Source organism: Ochotona princeps, chromosome 23 (assembly GCF_030435755.1).
Source record: "Ochotona princeps isolate mOchPri1 chromosome 23, mOchPri1.hap1, whole genome shotgun sequence".
NCBI classification, from domain to species: Eukaryota; Metazoa; Chordata; class Mammalia; order Lagomorpha; family Ochotonidae; genus Ochotona; species Ochotona princeps.
Window position 1 is genome coordinate 25,229,867 of NC_080854.1, and position 24,405 is coordinate 25,254,271.

Below are 24,405 nucleotides of genomic sequence, written 5' to 3' on the forward strand. Positions count from 1 at the left end.
CTCGCAGTGGAACACATTTGTATGTATGTGGAATTGTCTGCATGGCTACTTTTAACATTAATGAGCGCATAAAAGATTAACTCAGTGTCTTGCACTGAAATATTTTCATTTTCCAAGTGCCTCAGAAAGTCAGAAATTCCTATGTCATTGTCATGTCAATTGAGAATAAAATGTTTTTTGCTTAATGATGAGAAATAATTTCCAGATCTCACCTGGAGGGGAGTGAGAAATGGCTCATCTACTTTCAGTCATCACATTTTCTGTGTGTCAACAGAGCAAGCAAATAACTCTAAAATAAGGGCAACTAAAACAAAAAGTAGGGTAGTGTTTTGATATCAGCAATTGAGATCCATCTGAAATTATTATCTTTTGGGCCAAACAAAGGAAATGAACATGGAGATTTAATACAAGACATAGAGGAAGATTCTTCCATCTGTAAATAAGGAACAAGTGCTTGGGGAAGATACACATTAATCAGGTAATTAACCTTTAAATAATATTGTTTATTTTGTAGAGCGATTTCTCCACCTTTAAATTATGGAGAGGCATTTGTTTTACTAGATTTTTAAAACAATGTGTATTAACTCCTTAATGGCTTAAAAAGTGTTTGTCATCTAAGTCGCTGACAGATTGCTGCGTAACTAGAGCTGAGGAACTGGTGTGCAGGAATAGGCTGTCACTCAAGCAGGTGTCATCTTTGCAAAAGTGTGGAACATGTCTTTTTATTATTGAAGAGCATTGTCATGTTGGCAGATTCAGGGACACAGTCTGAAATAAAAAATATTCATGCAAGTGGAAGTATCTCATTCCCCAGATCTACTTAGTGCTTTTTCTCCTGAGGCTGAAGACCTGCTAGGTCATTTCTGGTCATTAGACTCAATTAAAAATTAGGTACAGAAAATGGATCTTCACCCACCTCTAAATCTAGTCACATCAGATGGCACATGAATGTTAAGCTTGTTAATAATTTAAAACTTGATGTAGGCATATTTTCTCAAACTTAACAGTTCGGAGAAAAAGAATGTATCCAGGTCATCCCAGAGGAAGAAACAAATTTTTGTCTTGGTGACATCTTATTCTCCTTCGGTGCAGCTGGTCAGCCTACACCTGGCAGTGTTCTCAATCCCTCAGCTGGAAAGGGAACATGGATGGTAACTCCACAAACTGATCCAGTATGGCATCAGCAGTGTTCTAATAGGATGTACCACATTAGCAGAAGAGCCCATGTTGTGTGCATCTATCTTTCAGGACCCAATAGGCTGCATTGTAAAGGAAAGAAAGATTTTCTGAGGCTAAGGATTTCTGGTTGGGTCCATTTTGTTGCAAACGATAGAATTTCATTCATTCTGGTGGCTGGGTGTTATTCTATGGAGTAGATGTACCACTACTACTTTATCCATTCCTCTTTCAATGGGTATCATGGTTGTCTCCATGTCTTTGTTATTGTGGATTGTGGTGCTATAAACATAGGGTTGCAGCTCACTTTTCATATGCAGATTTTTCTCAGTGAAGTAACCCAACCCCCCACCCCAAAATGTATCATATAATGGAGATTAGCATACCAGGAAGGGAAGGTAAGTTACAGTGTGCATCTCTACTCCTGATAAAAACGAGTACTCGTAATGAAACTGTTAAATATATCCCGACTAGACTACCTGGTATTGCCTATACCTGCAATGCCATGGTCACATTAAGCAGCAGAATGATGGACTTTTGACTGCTGCTGAAGGGGTAAGGATGGAGGGGAAAACCCCTATGTCTATGAAATCGTATCATGAGAAATACTAAAGAAATATTTTTCTGACTATTTTTGCATTGTTTACCCATAATGTCATCAGTGGATTGCTTTTATCATTATGTCTAGTTTTATAATTAATACCTCCAGTGTCATCCATAGCTAGCTTAATAAAGCATCTATGTGGATTTTCTGTCTTATATCTGTAACCCAGAAGTAACATTGCAGTAAATGATGTGCTCATTTTACTTATAAGATGTTCATTGTCTTTTTGTTTTTAAAGATTTATTTATTTATATTGGAAAGGCAGACTTACAGAGAAGGAAAGACGGAAAGATCTATCTGTTGGTTCACTGTTCAAGTGGTTGCAACAGCAGGAAATGAGCCAATCTGAAGCCAAGAGCTAGGAGCCAGGAGTTTCTTCAAGGGATCCCACACTAGTGTACGACCCCAAGGTTTCAGATAATCCTCCACTGTTTTCCCAGGCCATAAGCAAGCAGCTGAATGGGGACTGGAGCTGTTGGGACACAAACCAGTACTCCTATGGGATGCTGGCACCTGAAGGTGGTGGATTAGCCAGTTAAGCCATCATGCTGGGCTTAGATGTTCCTTGTCTTAAAACCAAAGTAATAAATGAGAGTAATCTGATGGTTTGAGCTATACAGATACATAAAATTATGAAGCAAAGCAGTTGGCTTATTTTTCTGCGTAAAACCTTACCAGTTGATCATTAGGATTTGTTTAGAATTGTTTTTAATTTCATCAAGAAAATGAATGCAAGATTTGAAACTCTTAAAATCTCTTTTTAGTTACTGCCATTTAACCGAAGATCTGAATAATGCCAAATTTGCCAAGATCCAGTTACTAACTATTGGTCTCTAGAGAATAGCCATAAGCATTTTCATTTACACCATGGTCCTTTTTGAAAGTTAAAAAGGGCCGATCACAAAGTTAAGAGTCTATTTCTATTTGAATAATTTCAATGCATTACCACAGCTAATTTTCTGTAATGTCCCTAAGACTGTAAGCAGAAACTTCATACTCCCTAGTCTCCTGTGATCAAAAACTTCCAAATCAGACTTGCAAATCGCCTTCTCATCTCATCACTGGAGCTGCCAGATAAGAAAGTCATGTAAGAAAGGGAACAACTAGAGTGCATTCATTAGTGTCATTGTACTCTAATTGGAAAAGTGACTTCCTTTGTATCTTGAGATAGAAAATCAGTAAGCTTGTGACTGGGCTTTGTATGTGGAGCTTCTAGCTGCATAGTCAACTGTACTTACACATTCAAGAATGCCTATGGTGATGAAAAATACCATAAAATATGGAACCCATTGTTTGAGGTTTGCTTTAAGCTGATAGCATTTGGGATATCATTTTTCATCTGTTGGCTTGTGAATTATTGGAAGATACTCCCAAAAAGTTATTTTTCCATTACTCAGCTTGCTGTTTTGCATGTCTTGTCCTATCTTGTGATGATGCGATGGCAGTAATACCTTCTTTATGGAGTTCCTTTGAAGACCTATTTGAAATTCATAGTTCCAGAGAGAAGGAGAGTTTGATTCCATCTGTCAGTTCACTTTCTAAGTAGCCAACACAGTCGGGACTGGTCCGGTCAGAAACCAGGAGCTTGGAAGTCCATCTGTGTCTCCCATGAGGGTGGCAGGGCCCAAGCGCTACTGCCATCTTCTACTGCTTTCCCAGGCACATAAGCAGCGAGCTGGATTGGAAGTGGACACAACCAGAACTTGAACCAGTACTCACAGGTCACTGCCAGTATTACAGGCAGTGGCTTAACTCCGGCACCACAATGCCGGTATCTCTTTATGGATGTGAACTGCACATGTCAGGCCCACGTTACGGTAGGAACAGCAATTCCTAATTATTCCCTTGACCTTCCCCAGAAGAATGAGGTGCTTATTCCCAAACTTCCTTCAGACTTAAATAGGCAATGTTTTCCTCAAGCCAGGGATGTATTTTGGAGAAAATGAAGGCAGCTACCAAAGGCATGCATTTATCAGATTGGTCTCTCTTATCATATAGCTCGACGTTTGAAAGCACACATTTTTAAATGTTTGAGCTTTCTTCTCTGCAAAGTTTCTTTTCCTAGCCAGCCTTAGTGTTGTGAAGATAGAATGGGTGGACATATGTAAAACTGCACTGCAAACTATTTAAAGTGCCATCGAGGTAGAAGTTGTTTTACACAAGAAATGATTATTTTCTATCTACTGCTGCTTGGTAATGAAGACTATCTTAGTAGCTGCTAAGCTCCCTATTTGGGAAATTAGAATTTGAGAGGGATACTAACGGATGGCAAGGTGATTACACAGTGTCTGCCAATTGGAAATTTCTATAACCCTTGGATTTCATTGGCAATCATATTGAATTGTAATTTGGATGGATTGCTGATGAACATGTTAATATGTATATCAAGGAATATATATCAAAAGTCTTCAAAAAAGTGCACAGATGTGGCAAAGGTATCTGATTTGTATACTATTATGGATTGAACGGTGACAGCTAACTCATTCAAGGCCACATCATTGAAAAATTATCTATTCAGAGATCTAAGAGCCTCAACAAATTAATCTGCCAAGCTCAAAGATAAAATTGAGTTAAATGTGTCTTTTCACCATATCATTTTATGCATAAAGTATAGATTCATTAAACATTCTAAAAAGGCACAAATGAATATTCCATGTGCAAGCAGGAGTGAATGCCAAAGGCATTGACCTTAGTTGCTAGTTTAAAAACCGCTGTGCATGGCTTTGGCATCCTCATTCTTCAGTGTGAGAGCCTCTTGCCCCATATTTTTACCCCTCTGGTTGGGAGCATCCATCAGATAATGACCTGCTAACCTATCCTGACTTGCTGTGAAGAATAATCAAAGTCGGGGAACACCAGCCTCTAGGAGAATCCTCTTTCCCAGTTCTTAGTTTAATGTATGTGTGTCATAGGCACTCCCTGCAAAATTGTGCCTAGGGGCTTTAGGATACAAGTTAAAGATATTCAGAAAATGGATGTGCTATAAATCTAGCTGTGGAAGATTGATGCTAAGGCTCCTTCAATGCTTGCTAAGTCCATTCACGAGCAGGCACGCTCTGTGCAGTTATCTCCTTTTTAGTAGCCTGCCGTTTTATTGCTCTTTAAAGAAATCATTAAAGATATTTGAAGTTGTCAGATTCAGAGAGCTCATGTTTTGGAGGAATTCCAGAAGAGAAATGCCTTATAAAAAGCATTCCCAGAATGATTTAGGTGTAGCTCAAGTCTATCCAGTAAAATAGACTAATTGGGGGCTTTATAAAATTACAAACAGAATTTACTCATAGGCATATTTACATTGCATGTGTGAGTTAGGAACTTTCTAGGTGCTTCATTCTCAAAAGGGGAAAAGACGTACAGTGCTTGCTTTCATAAATCTTGTGATATAATTAGCTTACATTCTTTGGAAAAAGATAGTATCTTTGACAGCACATTAACATGTTATGCTTTAGTGCTTATCCGAAATCTGAAAGGCAGCTCTTGAAACGCAGTGTGGCACCTCTGAAGCAAAGTCACTCAAGTTAAGAGCAAATAGGGAAAAAAAGGGGCAGATATTGATTCTCAGAACTATAAGTATATTATGTAAATTTATTCAGAGAGAGCTCCAGATCTTTTAAAATGCTTTATTTTTATTTGAAAGGCAGAGAGGAGATACACACAGAGATCTTCCATTTGTTGATTCACTCTTCAAGTCGTTGGAGCTGGGTTAACCCAAAGCCAAGAAACCAGGTCCCCACATAACTGTAGGACCCAAAGCTTTGGGCCATCCTGCACTGTTTTTCCAGTCCACAAACAGGGAACTGGATTGCAAGTGGAGCAGCTAGGACAAGAACTGGCACCCAAATTGAATGCCAACACCATAAGCTAAAGCTTAGCTCACTGTGCCACAGTGCTGGCCACCAGAAAGTTTATCTACTCTGATAATGCAGTATATCAGATTATTACTTAGAGCAAAATCTAAGATGACTATTCATGTATCTTTTTACTGACAAACAGGCTCAATGAAGTAGAGCAATATAATGTCAGAACAACAAGTTGCACAGAATTCACCAAAATCAGGACTTTTGATATTGATGTTCTTGCATTTTTCTTATACAGTCTCCATGTTAGCCTGTTGTTGTTTGCCTCCTCGGGCTCCAAAATTGAGCTTAGGTTAACTAAATTAATTGGTGGCTTTTAAGGAAAGGCTGTACCTCAATTATATGTTCTCATGCTAAAAAGCTCAAATTCTCAAATAACACTACAAATCACCTGAACAGGGACTGGCATGGTGGAACAACAAGCCAATTTTCCACCCAAGGTGTCAGCATCCCAGACAGGCACTGGTTTGGGTTCCCATTGCTTTGCTTCTCATCCAGCTCCCTGTTCATGGCCTGAGAAAGTGGCAGAGGATGGCCCAAGTGCTTGGGACCCTCTAGCCACGTAGGAGACCCAGCAGAAGGTTCTCCTGTGTCCTGGCTTTGGAGCAACCCAGCTGTGGCTGTAGTGGCCATTCCAGCAATGAAATGTCGATCTCTCTCTCCCTCTCCGTCTCTTTCTCTGACTTTCAAGTAAAACAAATACATCTTAAAAAATAAATAAAACAAAGCAGTTGAACATATACTGGTCAATTCTGTCCTAATGAAAAAACTTTAAATCAAGTCCTGTACAAAGCAAAAATGAAACACAACTAAAACCCCCAGAGATGCTGTAAATGGTCACTTATTCTTTAAATTCTTACAATCCAGTTCTTCAGAGTGATTTTCAGGTTAGACGCTGGCAAAGGATGGCAACAGCATTTTATGATTATAGATGCTTTTTACAGGATTGTGGGTGATGAATTGCTCAGTGAATTACACATCTTGGCCTTTGGTCCACTTTATTGGGCACAGGAGAGTGAATTCTGTCATCCCAGCAGCTCAAGAGAGCTCCTCTTCATGAGTTAAAACAGCAGAGCTCCCTCTTAACAATCTGGTTTCCAGCCAGCGCAGCCCAGACAAGGGAAAATATTTTAATTATTTTCTCCATTTCTTTTTTACTCTGTTCCAAGCAAACATGCCTCTTTGGTGAAAGCTCTTTTCCACTGTTTGACAATTCATCACCCATCCCTGAGTCTGTTTCTTCCTCTCGCTCTCTTTCTGCTTTTAAGCTCATTGTTCAGACATTTATCTTCACAGAGGTGAGCTGAGAGAACATCTTTAAATATGGCATCGATATGTCCTGACCCAGATGCAAGCCTCTTAAGTCAGGTTTCCTCAATCCTGCTACTCCACATTCCCTCTGAACAGGATTATCTACCAGCCTGTCTGTCAAGATGTTCAGAGGAAAGGAGAAAAAAACTGGGGAGCCCAGGCTCTGGTGCTCATCAGTCTACCCTGCAACCAGTGGGATGAAAAGTTGTTCTCACTGCACTTCATTTTCGTGGCTACGAATTATGGTTACTGCTATATATTCCACAGGAAATATAATATCAATTAGGACACACACACACACACACTCCCTCAGTAATTCACTAGAACTTAAAGAAATCAGGGACACAGTCATTGTTTTTTAGCATGTGTAATTTACAGCATATTTTAAATCAATATTTTAAATAAAGAAGAAATTCAGCAGTTGAGCTTTAATAAGTGTTGATTTGGATAGAGCTAATGAAATAATTAGCACTATTTCAATGTGATTAATTTATAGCTGTGTATTAAGTGCTCAATTAGTTTGAGAAATTTAAGCTGCCCAAGTACAGGCTGAAGAAGGCAGATGACTCAGCAGTGGTAAAACGTGATTGAAATTTGAGCCTTCCACATTATTGGAAACAGGTATGGCCATGTTTGTACCTCCCTATTCTGAACCAAAGAGATGGCTTCAGGAGGCAGCTGGATAAGCCAGCCTTGTAAGAGCTGGAGAACTCAGCAGGTAAGGAATACAATATGATCTGATGCATCAATATCCTATGAACAAGCATCCAAGTGAAGATGTTTAGGAGCCTTTGGACTGTAGTTTATAGAAATAAAATGTCCTTGCCATCATTAAAGCCCCTTAAGCTTATCATAGGAAGTTGAAAGGAAAACACATCATGATCATAGCATGCTCCATCTTTCCTTAATTTATAACTCTGCTGAATAATCATTTTGATCAAGAAAACTTGTCTTCCTTCCCCTATATTTTTAAAGTGCTCAAATAGAGTGTTAGAATTCTCCAATTATATGTATTTCAAAAATTTTAAGTTTGGCACACTGTAAGTTGTTCTCTCTAGGAGAAAAAAATGTGTTTTCTACTTCATTGAGGGTAATATAGCCATAGAACAGCCAGGGGAAATTCTGAGATGTTGCCCTCCCTACAGGCTGATTTGATAGTCTGATGCAGTTTCATGGACCCTTGGCAAAAGGTGGAGGTCTCCTGGGTCAGAGTGAAGGGACAATTGTCATCTTTGGAATTACATGTTTTACAATGTCTGCTGCACAAGCCCCACTTGCCATGGGGCAATACAAAGCAGACCAAGTGATACAGATGTGTTGCTGTGTGGGAGAGGAGCGTTAAGCCTAGGGAACCCAAATTTTTTTAACAGTAGATAGTAAGAACACAAGTGTGTGTGATACAGCAACCAACAGTAAGCAATCAGTATTTCTAGTGTGTGGAAAGTGCTTGGGCCGTGTAGAGGTCTCTAGTGGAAAGATTTTAGGGTCCTTTATGATTAAACTTTCCTGTATAGAGGTTAAATCCACTTATCTAGTGGTAAAAAGTTAGATCCCTTTCCCAGTTTGTTCTAACGTACAGACAGAATGTTAAATTTCCACTTTGGTTAATATTCGCACTTGACAAAGATGGGTGGCTAGTGTCATGAAACAGAGCGCATTATCATATTCTTTTCTCTGAAAGGAGATTATATATTGATCCTCATCATATGGCACTTTTCCCAGGAGGGAGGATGGAAGATTTTTGGATATAAACTGCAGTTGCTCATGGAGGTAAAGGAATGCCGGATAAGCAAAATAAGGATGAATTTGTTAAATAGCAGTAGAAAGCTGTAGAGTTGTCTGGCAAGATTAATATTCTATTTAACTAAAAACTACCATATGTGAAAAGAAACCCCACCTTATTCTGTGAAATGATCCATTTCCCTTAGATGTAAGGATGTGAGTGATGGGTCTTATCGCTGATGTTGCCTGCAGCTGGATGGAGGGGAGATGCAGATGGTGCTGGGTGGTCGGCCTGATACATAACGACTGTCTGAGACGCATGTGGTTTCTTAAAATTATTTATTATTGCAAAGTCAGATATACAGAGAGGAGCAGAGACAGAGACGAAGATCTTCCCTCCAATGATTCACTCCCCTAGTGACCGCAACGGCCGGTGTTGTGCTGATCCAAAGCCAGGAACTTCTTCCAGGTCTCCCATGCAGGTACAGGGTCCCAAAGCTTTGGACCCTCTTCTTTCCTAGGCCACAAGCAGGGAGCTGGATGGGAAGTGGAGCTGCCGGGATTAGAACCGGCATCCATATGGGATCCCGGGGCGTTCAAGGCGAGGACTTTACCGCTAGACCACTGCACCGGGCTCGAGACACACCAATGTTAAATGGGGTTGGAGGAGCTGGAGGGAACAGAAGCAGTTCTACTGCCTGTGGATATCTTCCCTGACCAAGACAACTAAGGGGTGAGGTGTGCTTTGCTTTTGGTTGAGAAAAGTTTAGGATTCTAACAATTTTTCCAAGATAGGAAATTGAGTATGCCTAATCCTGAAACAGTACCAACCGGTAACTTCCTGTGCCCCCCCCAATAATTCAGGAGACCTAGCTCAAGGGCCGCTTAGTGAAAAAGTTTTAAATTTAGTCCTGAAAATGCCACTGTTGCATTTTGACAGGAGGTTATGTTGGTAACTGTTTGAACTTGAATTTAGTGGCATCAACTGCTGGAATTTCTCTGGGCAAGCTGGATGGAACTGTTTCTCATATACTATCCTGAATGTTGCAGAGTCAGCGTCTCACACCAGGTGATTTGTTGGATCTTAACTATGAGATGTTTGTGTTTGCATTTTCTCCATACGTGCTTATGTTTAGTGTATATGTATGTGAGTACATATATGTAAGTGTATATACATATATGTATATCTAGATATCTGTCTCCTCTGCTTTCTTTTCACCTTTTTGTACCGTGAGATGCAAAGCACTTGCTGCAGAACAAATGCGCTCAGGATTTACTCTGAATCCTTATCAACACGTAATCCAGAAAGCAGGTTTAGACAATTTGTGAATCCCTTTTGAGTCCATTCTCTTCCCTGTTGTGTCTTCTGCTCCTAAGCTACAGACTGCAAGAGAATCCATGCTTGTTTCGTTTGCTTTAACAGTGGAGTTGGATCATCAATGTGTCGACATTGGTGCCTAGTATACTGGTGGCAAGCTCCATTTTGCTCAGCTTTTCCACATAATATAATCAACGAAGCTTAGGGGGAAAAAGTGTAAGGCTTGATGTTTTAAATAATTAATTCAAAGATGAAAATGATTTTGATGACACAAGTTAGCCAAAATGTAAGGAAATCACATGTATTAAACTCAAAAATCAAATTCTTATTAATATTCTGAAGTCTGTATATTATCTCATTAAAGTTTGTGCTATGGTTAGGCTTTTAACAGGTGGTACAGGTTATTACAGGTAGCTCTTTTATATGTCGCTATTTGAAATGTATGTGTATGACTCTCTGTGACCCAGCCAAGACGGGAAATATTCAGCATTCTGGAATGTTTACCTTTCAGTAGCTTGACACGATCATGTGAGTCAAACATGATACAGGTATAAAGTGATTCTCTGGTATTTTGTTAGTTGATTTCGATCACAGAAGGCTGAGGCATTGATCTGTCAACACAGAGTTGAACATGGTGGTTTCCATCATCGCTCTGGCCTGTGTCATTACTCACTGGTCCCATACGGCTTTGGGGTAGCCCCTCTTTCTATCTGCTGGTCTGACAGTTGCTTTGATCTGGCCTGCTATGCGTCACATTCATATAGATGTATACCATTATGTCCGGGATTTAGAGCCTGCCGTGCTTGGCCATGTGCGTGGACTGGTTGTGTTCGATGATATTCACTGAGCACCCATAACATGCTAGGTGCTGTAACAGTGCCTCTGAGATGGGGTCCAGCTGTGAGCACAGCAAAGCGTGGCAGGTCGACAGGCTGTACGTTTTTCCTCACTTTAATTTCTCAGGCTGAGCTGGAAATGTTAGCCCGTTTTTCTCCTCCTCTGTGAGGAGTGTTTAGCTTGATTCTATATTGTATTCTCTACATACATTCTGACAATCTGAAAATACTATCACTTGGTGTTTTAAGCTAGAAATCTTTTCGTTCTGATAGCAGATAATTAGTTTGTAATTTCAAACAGGTGGAAATTTCTTAGTGTGTAGCTTTCTTGTAGGAACATTCGGCAAATTTGTTTCCACTTCTTTAAAACTAGAACTTCAAAACTCAAATGACTGCATTCAGCTCAATAACCACAGACAGTAATGACACTTCTCCGTAGCTAATGCACGCATGTAATCTCCTCATATCCCCGATTTAACTTTATTTACAGATTAAAATTGAATTACAGTTGATTTATTGATCTATTAGGCAGAAAGTGATCAAGCATCCACCACTGGAGGAAAAACCAATGAAATCATGTTCCAAGGTTTGCTTTTGCCTAAGCTAACTCATCAACTTATAAGCTCAGACTCTTTGAGTCATTTGATCTTAGTTCCAGCCAATGAGCCACAGCTCCCACTAAGCTCCTGTCTAGTTCTTGCAAGGCACTCATGAGTTATACTAATTTGCACAAGTCCAGATGCTTACGAAGGGAAATGGCACTGACTGAATTGGAGATAGAACGTCTTTGCTTTGTCTTCCTGTATGCAGTCTTGGTAATAGTGTTTTCTAATGTTTACTGCAAACCTGTAAGGAATATGTCTCCACACTGTTTGTGACATGATGTCAACCTGTGCATAAAATTCAGTTGGGAAGATGAGTGTGAGTGGAGTGGAGAGTGGTGGTGCCTTCAGAAGCCATACACAGAGCAGGAAAGGTGTCCCTTTGGAGAAAGAGCTGGGGTCAGTATGTGCTTCAGAAAGTACTGAAACATCTGATAAACACGAGCTGATTCTCACATTGGTCTTGGATATTTGTCTCTCCTGTCTTCAGAAGTGAAAAAGGTACATGGAATGTTAGAAAACACCATCAGACGCATCATCCTAGGGTTGGGGCTGAGCGAGGAGTTCAGGGGGCTGTGGTTTATGTAGGAGTGGCCCATTGTGGATTTCTTCACTTTTTTTTTCTGAGGATACAATTCACATTTTATTTACATTTTAGTACTAATTTTAGGGCTAACGTTCTTCTCAGAATCACATATCCATACATTGATTTTCTTTATTGATTTCACTTAAACTTAAATGAATGGTTTCTTAAACATGATTGTAAACAAGTATTTACTATGTCTGTTACATGTAACACACCAGAACGTTCAGCTCTTAGTAAAAAATTCATTGGTCCCTCCCCAATATTTTAAAATTATAAGTACAGGTATCAAAATAATATTTTTATACTACTGGTAGCACCCATACCTTCAAAATTTAACACAATTTGTGCCTACTTCAAACTATTTCGAGTGCAGCTCCTTCACTAAGCAAGATGGATAAATCAGGCCATTGATGTTGGTTCTTTTGGAATTTTGCTTTTTCAGAAACGCATGTTTCCACTGCCATTTGACACATCTTGCCACACTTGCATTTTGTAAACCAGAATCCTGCTTGACACACTCCAGGTTTGTGTTTAAATGACAATGTCTCAACAAGGGAAAGAAAAAATTTTACTGCATTTATTCCTCTTTGTATCAAAACATAATGGGTGTACAAACATTAAATATAGTTTTAAAAATATCTAGGTCATATATCTCAGCTGGAATTCTTCACTGTGTGGGTATTTGTCATTGTGATATTTAATCAAGACATTAATGAGTAGAAGGTTGTTGATTTATGATAAGTTTGAGATCCACTAAAGTTAACTGGTATGTTTGTCCTTCTGGTGGCTGTGGAAGCTTCATATTTTCTTTGAAAATCATTAGGCATCTTAGCTCCTGAAGTACAACTTTAATGTTATATGAATTTTACCATTCTGCTAAAACTGGTATGTTTCATGCACCCACCATTCCGCTGGAATTATTTATCCCATTCGTATTTTTGTTACAAATCTAACAGATGGAGAAGCTTCTGGGTGTTGAGGCCCATTCTACTTTCAGGCTATATATCCTGTTCTCATCATTCATCCTGGTTGGCCCAATCATCATGCCTGTCTATCTTGTGTCATATCTTTATCATCTTCGAGGCACCAGCTAACCACACCATTGCCGCCTCCTTTTTGTCCTCCTTCAAGTTCTTCCAACAAGCAAAAATTATCAGGAACGTTAGCTCTGTGGAGATCAGCAGCTTCTTCTGCAGAGAGGGGAGACAGAGAAAAAGATCTTCAATTTGTTGGTTTGCTCTCTAACGCAATTCAGAGCAGGTTCCCTATGTGCATGGCAGGAGCCCAGCCCCCTAAGCCATCACTGCTGCCTCCTGAGGCCTCCGCAGGCTTCCATTCTTGTCACTAAAACTAGGAAGATCAAGTTTAAAAATTCAGTGCTATCACATTTCAGAGTGTTGTTAATGTTGCAGGGTGGTAGTTCTCATTCTCACCACCTAAAGGCATTCTTAAATACGAAGTTGTATGTTATATGTGGTCGCATAATGCATACCTTATTTCTGCATATTATATCCCCTGAGATATGTTTAAAAAACTATCCTCCTATTCATAATGGGAAACTTTTAAATGCTGTGTTTATCTTTGTTTGATGCTATTTCATATGTGCAGGAAGGAAAATGTGGCTGTTGTCATTAGTGTTTTTTTCTTTTGTTAATTTAGAGAGTTGACTGCGTGTGTTTCATAGATAGAATTCTAAGAAAACAACCGTGGTTCTTTGCTGCTGTCACTCCATCAGTCTCACTCCATTCTTCCCTCGAATTTTTTAATAACATACTTTAGATTTGCTTTATGATCACAGGCTTAACATACCACTAACCATAATGTTTAACAAGTGAAAAACAGACCACTGTTTCACAGAAATATAGGTATGGGTTATAAACAATCAAATCACAAGATTTAAGTTTCACTGTTAAATTTTTTTTGTTTTCTATATTAACTACCACATATCAGGGAACATATTTATCTTTTGGGAACTGGCTTATTTCACTAAGTTTAATGATGTCCAGTTGCATCCATTTCATTGTAAAAGACAGGCTTCTATGTTTTTATGGTCAGGTACTATTTGGTTGTGTATATATTCCACATTTCTCTTTATAGTCATCTGTTGATGGACATTTGGTTGATTCCGTAGATTAACTATAGTTTCTTGAGCTGCTAAAAACATGGAGACACAGATAACAATTTGCTTTTAAAAATGTATTTTTCATGATGCAGTGCCTAGGCTAACTCTTTCATAATGCTGATTTTATTTCTTTTGGGTAAATTCTCAGGAGTGGGAGCTGGACTTTCTGGAAAATCTGTTTTCAGGTTTCTGAAGGACCTCTATACTGTAATTCATAATGGTTGTACTAGATTATATTCCTACCAGTGGTTTAATACAATCTATTTTCCCACATGCTCACCAGCATGTGTAGACCCAGTTTTCCAAATACTATTTGTTGAAGAGATTGTTTTTTTCTCTAGACACTGATTTTAGTTCATTTTTTTTAAAGATTTATTTTATTTGAAAGTCTGATATACAGAGAGGAGGAGAGACAGAGACGAAGCTCTTCCATCTGTTTATTCATTCCCCAAGTGGCCTCAATGGCTGGAGCTGCGCTGATCCGAAGCCAGGAGCCTGGAGCCTCTTCTGGGTCTCCCACACGGGTACAAGATCCCAAGCCTTTGGACCGCCCTCAACTGCTTTCCCATGCCACAAGCAGGGAGTTGGATGGGAAGAGGGGCTGCCGGGGTTAGAACTGGTGCCCATATGGGATCCTGGTACGTGCAAGGCTAGGACCATAGCTGCTAGGTTACTGTGCAGGGCCCAGCTCATTTGTTAAAGATTAATTGGTTGTATATGCCTGTATTAATTTTGGGGGTTTGGATTCTTTTATTCTGCATCTTTTTGTGTCAGTACTAAGTTGTTTAGATTTTCACTGTCCTGTAATATGTCTTGAAGCAATAGTGTTATGCCTCTGGCTCTGATTTTGATGTTTAGGATTGCTTTTGCTATTTAGGGTGTCCTATGTTTTCATATGGATTTTAGGATTTTTTTTTTCTGGATCTAAGAAGATTGTCTTTGGTATTTTGTTGGATTGCACTGAATTTGTAAATTGCTTTGAGTTAAATGTTAGTCCTTCCAACACAAGAGCATATGTTGTGCTCATTGACTTGCCCCATTACCCAAATATGCATTATTCAAAGAAAAGAGAACTAATGAAGTGCCAGGTCACATTTCCAACAATCTTTGATTTGGAGATGGGGGAGAAAACAGAAAACTGTAATTTTGTTTTATTCATTTATAGTACGAAACTATTCCTAGAGGAGCATTCAGAACATTTCACTAGTGAGGAAGCTGCTTATCTTAAAATCGTATTTCATAAGTCTACACAGCTATTAGATCAACTGCCTTCGAACACAGAGCATGGGCCAGGCACACAGCCCCTAAACCAGGCCAATGAAATGGCTGAAGCTTAGTTGGTTTTGATTCCTAATCCATCCACGCTATTTCAATGATGTGTTCTCCGTTACTACGTATGATACACCCCAGTGGAATAGCCTCTTTGTGTTCTTTGATGGGTGATTTGGTTTTCAGGCTCCTTCTTCTTGGTCACAAATCTCTTTTCACTGTTTTTTGTGGAAAAATATACTGCATTCATGTTTTCAATATATAATGTTAAATCACATCCCAGGAACCCATCACAGTTTCTATGTCTTCTTATAAACCATCACTGCAACACTACAACCAACATTTGGATCATTCTAAATTAACATTTGTGGCATCTAATCCTTAGGACTTAAACAAATACTTCAGGGAACAATATTTCTTATGGTAATTTGTGCTGAAAAGATACCCGATCTTAGTTTTTCCTCAGGATTCTAAGCAACAGTTTATTCGGATATGACTACCTTTCGTAGCTTCAAAGTATTTCATGTTAAAATCACGTGAACTTTGTAAAATATTTTGTTTTTCTGTGAGAATATGGCAGATGGGTTATTCTAAGAGGAAGGTAGAGGTCTAGCTTTCTGTGTGATTTTTTTGTGTACACTTGTTAGGCTTTTAAGTTTGGTGCAGTGCTTTCAAAGATGATCCAGCCTCAGGGCAGCTAGGAAGCATGAAGCACAGGCCATTGATGGGACAAACCATGCATGCTCTGTAAGTGTGCCCACCAGACATGCATTTGAAAAGCACTTGTTTTATATATTCAGTGGTTGAGTTGTAAGCACTTGGACAATTTCATCAGAAATGGAATTTCTCATTTCTATTGCATCTTATTCAACTGACATTTTACTTATACCCTAAAGTAATTCATATATTGCTCTAAAATTTTAGATTTTAGAAATCTAAAAATTAATGTGCCTCAATTCTTGCCTTCAAGAAACTTAGGGATTTGTATAAGTACCCAAAGAGAAGTGATTGCCCCCATGAGAGTTATATGAGGCTATTTCACAAGATTTAGGGGAAAATATAATTAAGATGAATTTATTTTGATGCAAAAAATTTTTAAATCCATGCAAACTTTTCCATAATAAGTGTATTTAATGAACATTTTAAAGATCCATCATAGCATGAATTACCAAGATATTTTTGACCTCTCCAAAATGCTATCTTGTTTCATTTTCCATGGACTTGTGAACTACCCACCCACTAGCCAATTGAAAATGTGCCTAAGAATTTGTTTTACTGTGAAGAATGAGTTAACTTTTTCTTGTAGGGAAAGTGAGAAAAGAAGACTTCTTGTGAAAAGACCTCTGTGACTAGAGATGGGAGTGGCTGAGTGGGTTTTCAAGCTTATGAATCCTGGTCTCACGGGAGTGGTCAGTGCTGGAGAAAGGACTTGGGCAGTCATTGACTTTTTTTTTTTGTAGTGGCTGAAGTCATGCAGCATTAGTTTTATGTCTATTTACATTATATTTTCATCCATGCTAAATGCAGAGTTAGAGAAGGAGAGAAACACACACACACACACACACAGTAAGAGAGAAAGAGAATCTTTCATCCACTCTTTCACTGCTTAGAACATCTGGGATTGAGCCAGGCTGAAGCCAGAAGTCAGAGCTCCATCTGGGACTCCCACATGGGTAGTAAGACTCAAGTCCGTGAACCATTATCTGTTGCCTCCTGGGAAGTATTAGCAGAAAGGTGGGTCAGAACTGCAGGATCTGGTGCATGAATCAACACTGTAGTATGAAATGTGGGCATGCAAGCAGTAGCTTAATTGGCTACACCACAATGTTCACCTTGGGAACATGTTATTGAGTCGAAAAGGTTGCGAGAAAATAAGGGCAACACCAGTTATAGCAGATAGTTGGAGGAAGAGAACATAATTAAAGGGACTAATGGAGAGAAGTCAGGAAAGCTTAGAGGTAGAGTAGAGATGCTGAAAGTGGCAGAGGAATTTAAGAAAAAACAATGATTGGTAGAAATAATCTGAGCAAACCTGTATCATCAAATACTGATCTTCCTGTACACTGAAGGATTTTGTTGTTACTGTTCATGTCTTAAGTTGTGCTAAGACATTGCTGAAAGTGTAAAATGTCCTCGTAAGAGACTCATCCCTGTGGGCATGCTGCGTGGCAAGATCAATTTGTCCTCTCCAATGTTGGACTCATGGCATGATTACAACATTATAAGAATGCTGAGATTTGATCTTCTTACATTTTATTTATTTAGTTTCTTAGTAGGCCTTGGGTTAGCTGTGAACTGTATTGAGAAATGTATGAAATCAGTTTTGGCAGCTTTCTGTTCTCTGCAGCCAAATTCTAGAAAAGATGGTCTGCTGGTACTTAAAAGAGAAAGTGCTAATAACTCACAGCCAAAGTAAAATCACTTCAGTCTTGCCAAATCCTCCTTCTGAGCTTGGTATGTTGGTTGGTGGTGGCCCTGCAGCACAGATACCATCCACAGCTTTCAGGAAACCCCTTTCTCCCAGGGAACTGTAGGTGATGAAGCAGCGTGTGTCAACGAGGTCAGTGATGCCTTCGCGGATGAAGTCTCTGACCCTACTTTGTCACATCAGCAATGTGGATGAAATTTTAAGGAATAAACCAGTGGAGAGAAGCCATGAAAAGACAGATTTTTAAAGAAAGCATTTCTTTAATGATTTGAAAGGCACAGAGACAGAGAGGAAGAGAGGGAAACAGGAAGGTAAGGAACAGGGACGATAGAGGAAAGGAGGGAGGGAGAGGGTTTGGGAGAGAGATCTTCTAACTTGTGGTTCACTCCCCAAATGACTGCAGTAAGTAGCACTGGCTAGACCAAAGCCACTATGCAGGAGCTTCATCAGGGCCCCCCATGTGGGTTTTCAGGAGCCCCAAATAATTTGGCTGTTGTCTGCTGCTTTCTTAGACATATTTGCAGGGAGCTGGGTTGGAAGTAGAGCGGTGGAGACTTGAAATAGTACCCATGTGGGATGATGGCATCACAGGTGGCGTTTTGATTCACTGCTCCACAACAAGCTCCAAGGAGGAAGACACTGGCTGGAAGGAAGCCTTTACTCAGAGTCACAGTTGTCCAGGGATGATTTGGACTCAAAGTGAAGAGGGCTTTTCTCTACTGAATCTTTGAGTGCTATAAAACCCAGATGTTTTAGGATCCTTTTCTGCTTATGAGGAGAATTGGGTTAGGTGATAAGTTTTTTTCAAGATATTTCTGTTCTCGAATGTGCTCCATGTCTATCTTGTCTCGGTGTGCTTTCCTTGCAATTGTTGTGCAGTAAGAAACTTGTCAAGGAAATGTCACTCTTGTGGCATCTTCTCCCTAACTCTTTCCCCTCCCCGAACTTCTACTTTAGAGGCTAGTGATTTGAACCAATTAGAAGTCCGAGTCCAGTCGAAGTAGAATTGTGGCAGAGGGTTATGGTGTATTTAGCACTTCTTTCCGCTTGTTATCTGCAGAAGATTACATCTCATGGCTCAACCTTTCTCTATCATTACAGAAAAATCTGTATTTTGTTACACCCTGGGATATAGGAAAATGTTAAGCAAATCATAAGCAGAGACTGAAAGAGTGTCCTAGAAATTAGTGGTATGAAGGTCAGGGACACATGCCTATTTTATCTAACATCTTTCCAGAACCTGCAGCTAAGACTGAGCTACTATTAGGTAGCATCAGATCATAACCTACATGCTCCCACATTGTCAGGCTTTGAACTGTTCTGCATTATGGCCACTCATTTAGTGTATTCCACACCAATTAAGTAAACCAACGAGAGATCTAAATATAGGCTTGGGTCTTTTGTGAAAGGTTTCTACTTCCTGACACTTCCCATGCTTCTCACTTGATTCATTTGGGGAAATGGCACACATGCCAAACATTTGCACAAGAACTCCTTTTAGAACTCCATGCATTCCTGGATTCAGCTATTGCAGATCCAGTCTCTTGTTTTTCAGCTCTGTATTCTGAAAGCCATACAGTACACTCAATAATCAGAAGACTTTGTGACCACTTACGATGATTCCATGCAAAATCTCACGCTTGGCTATTTGTCAGTGATGTCGTCTTTTCTGACATGCTTACTCCTACAGGAGAAACGAAAAGCCAAGTGTGTGTTACAGCAGTTTCATAGCTACCTTCTGTACCCTATTGCTTATTGACCTTCCTGGTGTGGCTTGACAGTCCATTTAGTCTATTATACCTTTAATCTACCTGCTGTTTCTGGAAAACAGTTGCAGCAATACTTATGGTAGATATCTGAAAACTTTAGTGGCAAAGCAACTTAGTTGAAAGGCAGAGCAAAAGCATCAGAAGACTTGGAACTCAGTCCTCTTCTAATAACTCAGTCAATGGAGGACGATTTGCTCCTGTCGTGGTCTTGTCTGACCTCTTAGGGAAGAGCAAAATTCTAAAGAATTGTTTTAATTCCCTGTGAATTGAGTAGAACAAAGACTCCTACCTCCAAGTGGAGCCCACTTGGGGAGACAGTCCATGAATAAGAGGTATTGGCCTCTCCCTGTGATTCCTGTGGCTTTTTCTGCTGGTCTCCTGTGTATTAGCATCTCAGTAGGATGGTGGCTCTGACTGGAATTAGCAGGTGCCTGTACGCCTTGTTCCTGGGAAGATTTTTCAGAGTTCCAGGTCATCAGATTCTGTTTACTTCTACTATGAACTTTCCAGTGTTCCAACGTGTAAGAGGATGAGAATCAGATTTACAAAGCAGAAATAGCTAACTAATGGAGAATCCTGCATTTGCTCCTTTTAAAACCCTTATGTATTGCTATAATGAATATAGGAGCTTTGGAGGAATTTTTACATTTATTCAGGCTTTATAAAGAAAACCTTACAAAAAGGTGCTTTATATTAGACTCTGTCTACAAATCTAAGTGCTTTCATAACAATTTTCAAATATATAGACTACTTATTTCTGTCTAATTTGTATTTTAAATCAAACTTGTGAATCTCTTTATGCTGTCATATCTATTAATCAAATGATTCTTTTACAATTGAGTGGAAAAAATAAAAAACTGTTCTTTACAAAGATGTCTGTTTGCTTTGCTTTGAAATATGGCCTATGGAGTTTAGAAATTTGTGTATAAAACTGGCTTTCTAAGCCCAGCTGGCAGCAGTCTGTTGTGAAGCACTTAGTTATACTATAATTTAGATAAAATCATACTTTTGAATGAAATATATCTGGTTATTTACTTAGGTTAAACAGCAGCACTTTAAAATTCTGCAATTTTACGGCCAAATGTGGAAATTTTATTGCATTAAATTATTATATTTTTATGCTCAATATTAAGGTTTAGCCTTAGATTTACTCATACTTTAATTGACTTGTGTATTAATATGATCCTGTGGATTTCTAACTGAATATTTACACAAGGACGATCAGTGTGTGACTGGATCACAGAGATCACATATTAAAAATGCCCTGTTTAGAAAAAATGTTCATTTTGGCCTTTGCATCTGTTTTTGAAGGTCGTAGACAAATGTCCTTTATCACACTATAAAAGCTGACATGTCCTTTTCTATTTGTCCTTAAAACGAGCAATTCTAAAACTCAAAGAATTAAGTTATGCACCTCCCAGTTGTTCTTCTCTTGAAGGTTATTCTATTCAAACCTTTCCTATAGGTGTTTGAGTGGGCAGAGGATGGTAGAGGCAATATGATGGAAGCAAATGAATAATCCAGTTTATCAGATGGTTCTTATCAAGCACTAAATTGTTGGAGGTCCTTTTTGGCACGTGGAGGACGCATGTGTGGCAGAAGAGGTTGAGAGCACCCAGGTGGGACTCTTACCATCAGGATGCTTTCCTCGTCCTGTTTGGGAGTAGAGGAATCGTTGCTTAACCTTCCGTTCAGAAAGTTTCTTCCGTCTTTGCTTTCCGAATGCGTGCTTTTGTTCCATTTGGTAGTCACTAAGGAGATGGGGGAAAGAAGTAGGTCATGAGATCCAATATTGTTACCGGGAGCAGTTAATGGAACCTGACAGGACAGAATTGAGAATGTAGATATTTGAAGACAAACTCATCAGCCATAAAAAGGTGAGAGATGTGAAAAATGGCACAAAAAGATGTCGCAGCTGTGTAGCAAACGGTGGAGTAATTACAACTTGAGCAAAGCTGGCTGTGCCAAAGGGGCACGAGGAGATGCTCACGTAGGATCGCGAGGCTCCCTCTCCTCAGACTGGACCAAGAGCAGCTGCATCGCTGCAGTCTTAACTATTACAGCATCTAATTATACAATCCATCACCTTCCCTTCCAAACACACCTCTCAGAGATGTGAAGAACTGGAATTATTTGAAATCTTTGAAGCTGTTGCAGTCACAGAAGATACTTTATGTTTTGATATTTTATGCATATCGTTATTTTGTCCTTATTGGATTGTAATTTGAGGAAAAGCTTACATTGCAGAGTCACATATTTGATATCTCAGAAGATCTTAGCACTAGTCCTGTGAGCAAAGCAGGTGAGCAGTATATGCTGGGTGAATTAAGATTCAAAAAGCACTTCAAAATTTTAAAGAGGTTTTGAGTCATCATTATCTAATCAATTAGCAGTCTACAATATCATGGAAAGCATTTGAATTTCTTGAGAGTTTTTAAGCTTGTCACACTTTGAGAGTTAAAAAGCTGCAAGCCATGACTTTAATTCAATATTAGAACAAAAGGTACAAATCTTAAGTATTATCGGAGATTTATTTCTTCTTTCATGCAATAAAGCATGAATTCCAAAGCTGTTTTTTATAGTAATTAGTTGATATTTCAGGAATTTATTTGATTTTTCTGTGTTCGCTTCATGCACACTATAGATACCATTATGATTGCTGCTATTTTCCCACTACAGGAACTCTGCTGCCATTAATAGTCGGTGGCTTTCTTTTTCTTTCTGTTCTTGAGCATGGTCAGGGAAGTGTATAGCAGTGCATGCTAGGAACCGAAGTTCAAGCAGAGCTATCAAAAATCAAAGAAAGATAGCAAGACCTTCAGTTCACTGCCTGAGAAGGCATTGAGAAGCAAACAGGCAAGTTTCAACCAAGCAGTGCAGACCATGGACTGCAATCTCAGGAATTTTTGACTTGAGAAGAGGGTGTAGGATCTTGTTGTCACAAGAACAAATTAGAATCATGATTCTGAATTGCTGACTGTGGTGCAGAGTAAGGCTCCCCCCCTATGTTTTAATCGGTAGCTTGAGGTGCAGAAAAACTCATGTAAGTGCTGAGGAGTTAGAGTTGAACCCTAGGTAGGGATTTAGACTTGAAGTTACTTGAATGACAATTATTACCTTATAACAATGTGGTGGCTTCTATAGTAGTTTCATTGTGTTAGCCTAATTCACAGTTACTTAAAAAATTCTTCAGTAGTGCCGCATTGGAAAAACAGTTTTTTTCCAACTCCTTCAGCATTATTTATCTGGGTCCTTTTCCCCAATCCAATATACTTATACTTGGGCTTGCCAGATTAAATACAAGACACTTACTCAAATTGAAATTTCAGGTAAAAACGAATTTAATTGAGTAAAAGTGTATGCCAAAATTATGGTTTCTACAGAAAAAATGGCAAAGATTTTCAATCTCTCAGACCTTAGAATCTCTTCCAGTTGCCTTTTCAATATTAAAGGTGGTTTAGCAAGCATAAGATTAATTAGGGAAATACTGTTTTTTTGAAATTGAAGCTTACATACCTATAATTAGATTCTAGAATTTATTTTTTTTCCTGCAGAGAAGGCTGAGGCTATCATTATTTTAATTTTCCTTGTGGGATGCTTTTTGAATTATTCATTTATCCTTCAAATTCAAATTTTATGGAGATATTTCTTGTTATTGACTTTTGTTTATACGTTTACCTAGGCAAAACTTTGGGTTCTTTAATTCTTTCCATTTTGGATTATTGCTATGTCTCTATCATGTCTGAAAAGTTTGTTTTCTTCTAAGATGTGTGTGTTTATGGAAGTGTGACAGAAGGCAGGAGGGAAAGGGCTGGAGAGAAAGAATGCCTACTGATTCTGGTTCATTCTTGGAGTCCCTGCAATACCAAGTCTAGGCCAAGCTGACATCAGGAACCGGGAACTCCAGCTGCCTTTTCCCAGTGGGTGACAGGGACCAAAGTATCTGGGCCATTGTCTTCTGTCTCCCAGGTGCATTAGCAGGAAGCTGGATAAGAAGCAGAAGGGCTGGGCTTGAGCCATCCCTGGTAAGGAATGAGGGTGTCCCAAGCAATGTCTTACCCTCATGTGCCATAATGCTTGCCACTGAATTATTTCCTCTTTAAACTTCTCCCAAGAAGCGTGCTATTTTTATATTGCATCCTTATTTTTCCTTCCTGTGTCCAGAATGTTCTTTTTAATTTAGTTTACACCTGAATTTTTGCTCTATTTTTTCAGTGTTGGCTTAATATTTTTTGTACTCCTATTTTTGTACAAAAGATTTTTTGTGATTATTTTTATATTCCTGAACTATAAAATGCATTTTTAATCTAAGGTAAGCTATGTACATGCTTTGCTTTGTTTTACAATGTGAAATAAGCTTATTGTAGGAAAAGTGACCTTTTTAAAGTTACTTTATTCTTGTGTATTTTTATAAAACATTTATTTAAGACACACACACACATCTTCTGGTATCCTATCCAAACGTCCACGATGACCAAGACCGTGTTGTGCCACAGCTGGGAGCTGGGGACCTCATCCAGTCTGTCAGAAGGGTGACGGAGGGAGATCCAGTGAGTTAATTATCCCTGTTTCCTCCCGGAGTCTGTATAGATAGGAAACTGGTGTCATGAGCTGGAGCTGTGACTCACACCCAGCACGCAAATGTGGGATACCATAATCTTAAGCGGTGTCTTAAGACCATGCGCCTAAATGCCCACTCCTTCCCTGAATACTTTTGAAACTTCAGTTTTCCATGTGCTTCTAAACTTTTATTTTCCATGTGTTCACTATGACTCATACGAGATATTTCAAAGAATGGTGATTTA

At 39.1% G+C, this 24,405-nt stretch overlaps 1 pseudogene; it reads right to left on the minus strand.

Moving 5' to 3' along the window:
- Positions 1-12,721: 12,721 nt before the first annotated feature.
- LOC101516174 (ubiquitin-conjugating enzyme E2 variant 2-like) lies at positions 12,722-21,640 on the minus strand (annotated as a pseudogene).
- Positions 21,641-24,405: the final 2,765 nt, after the last annotated feature.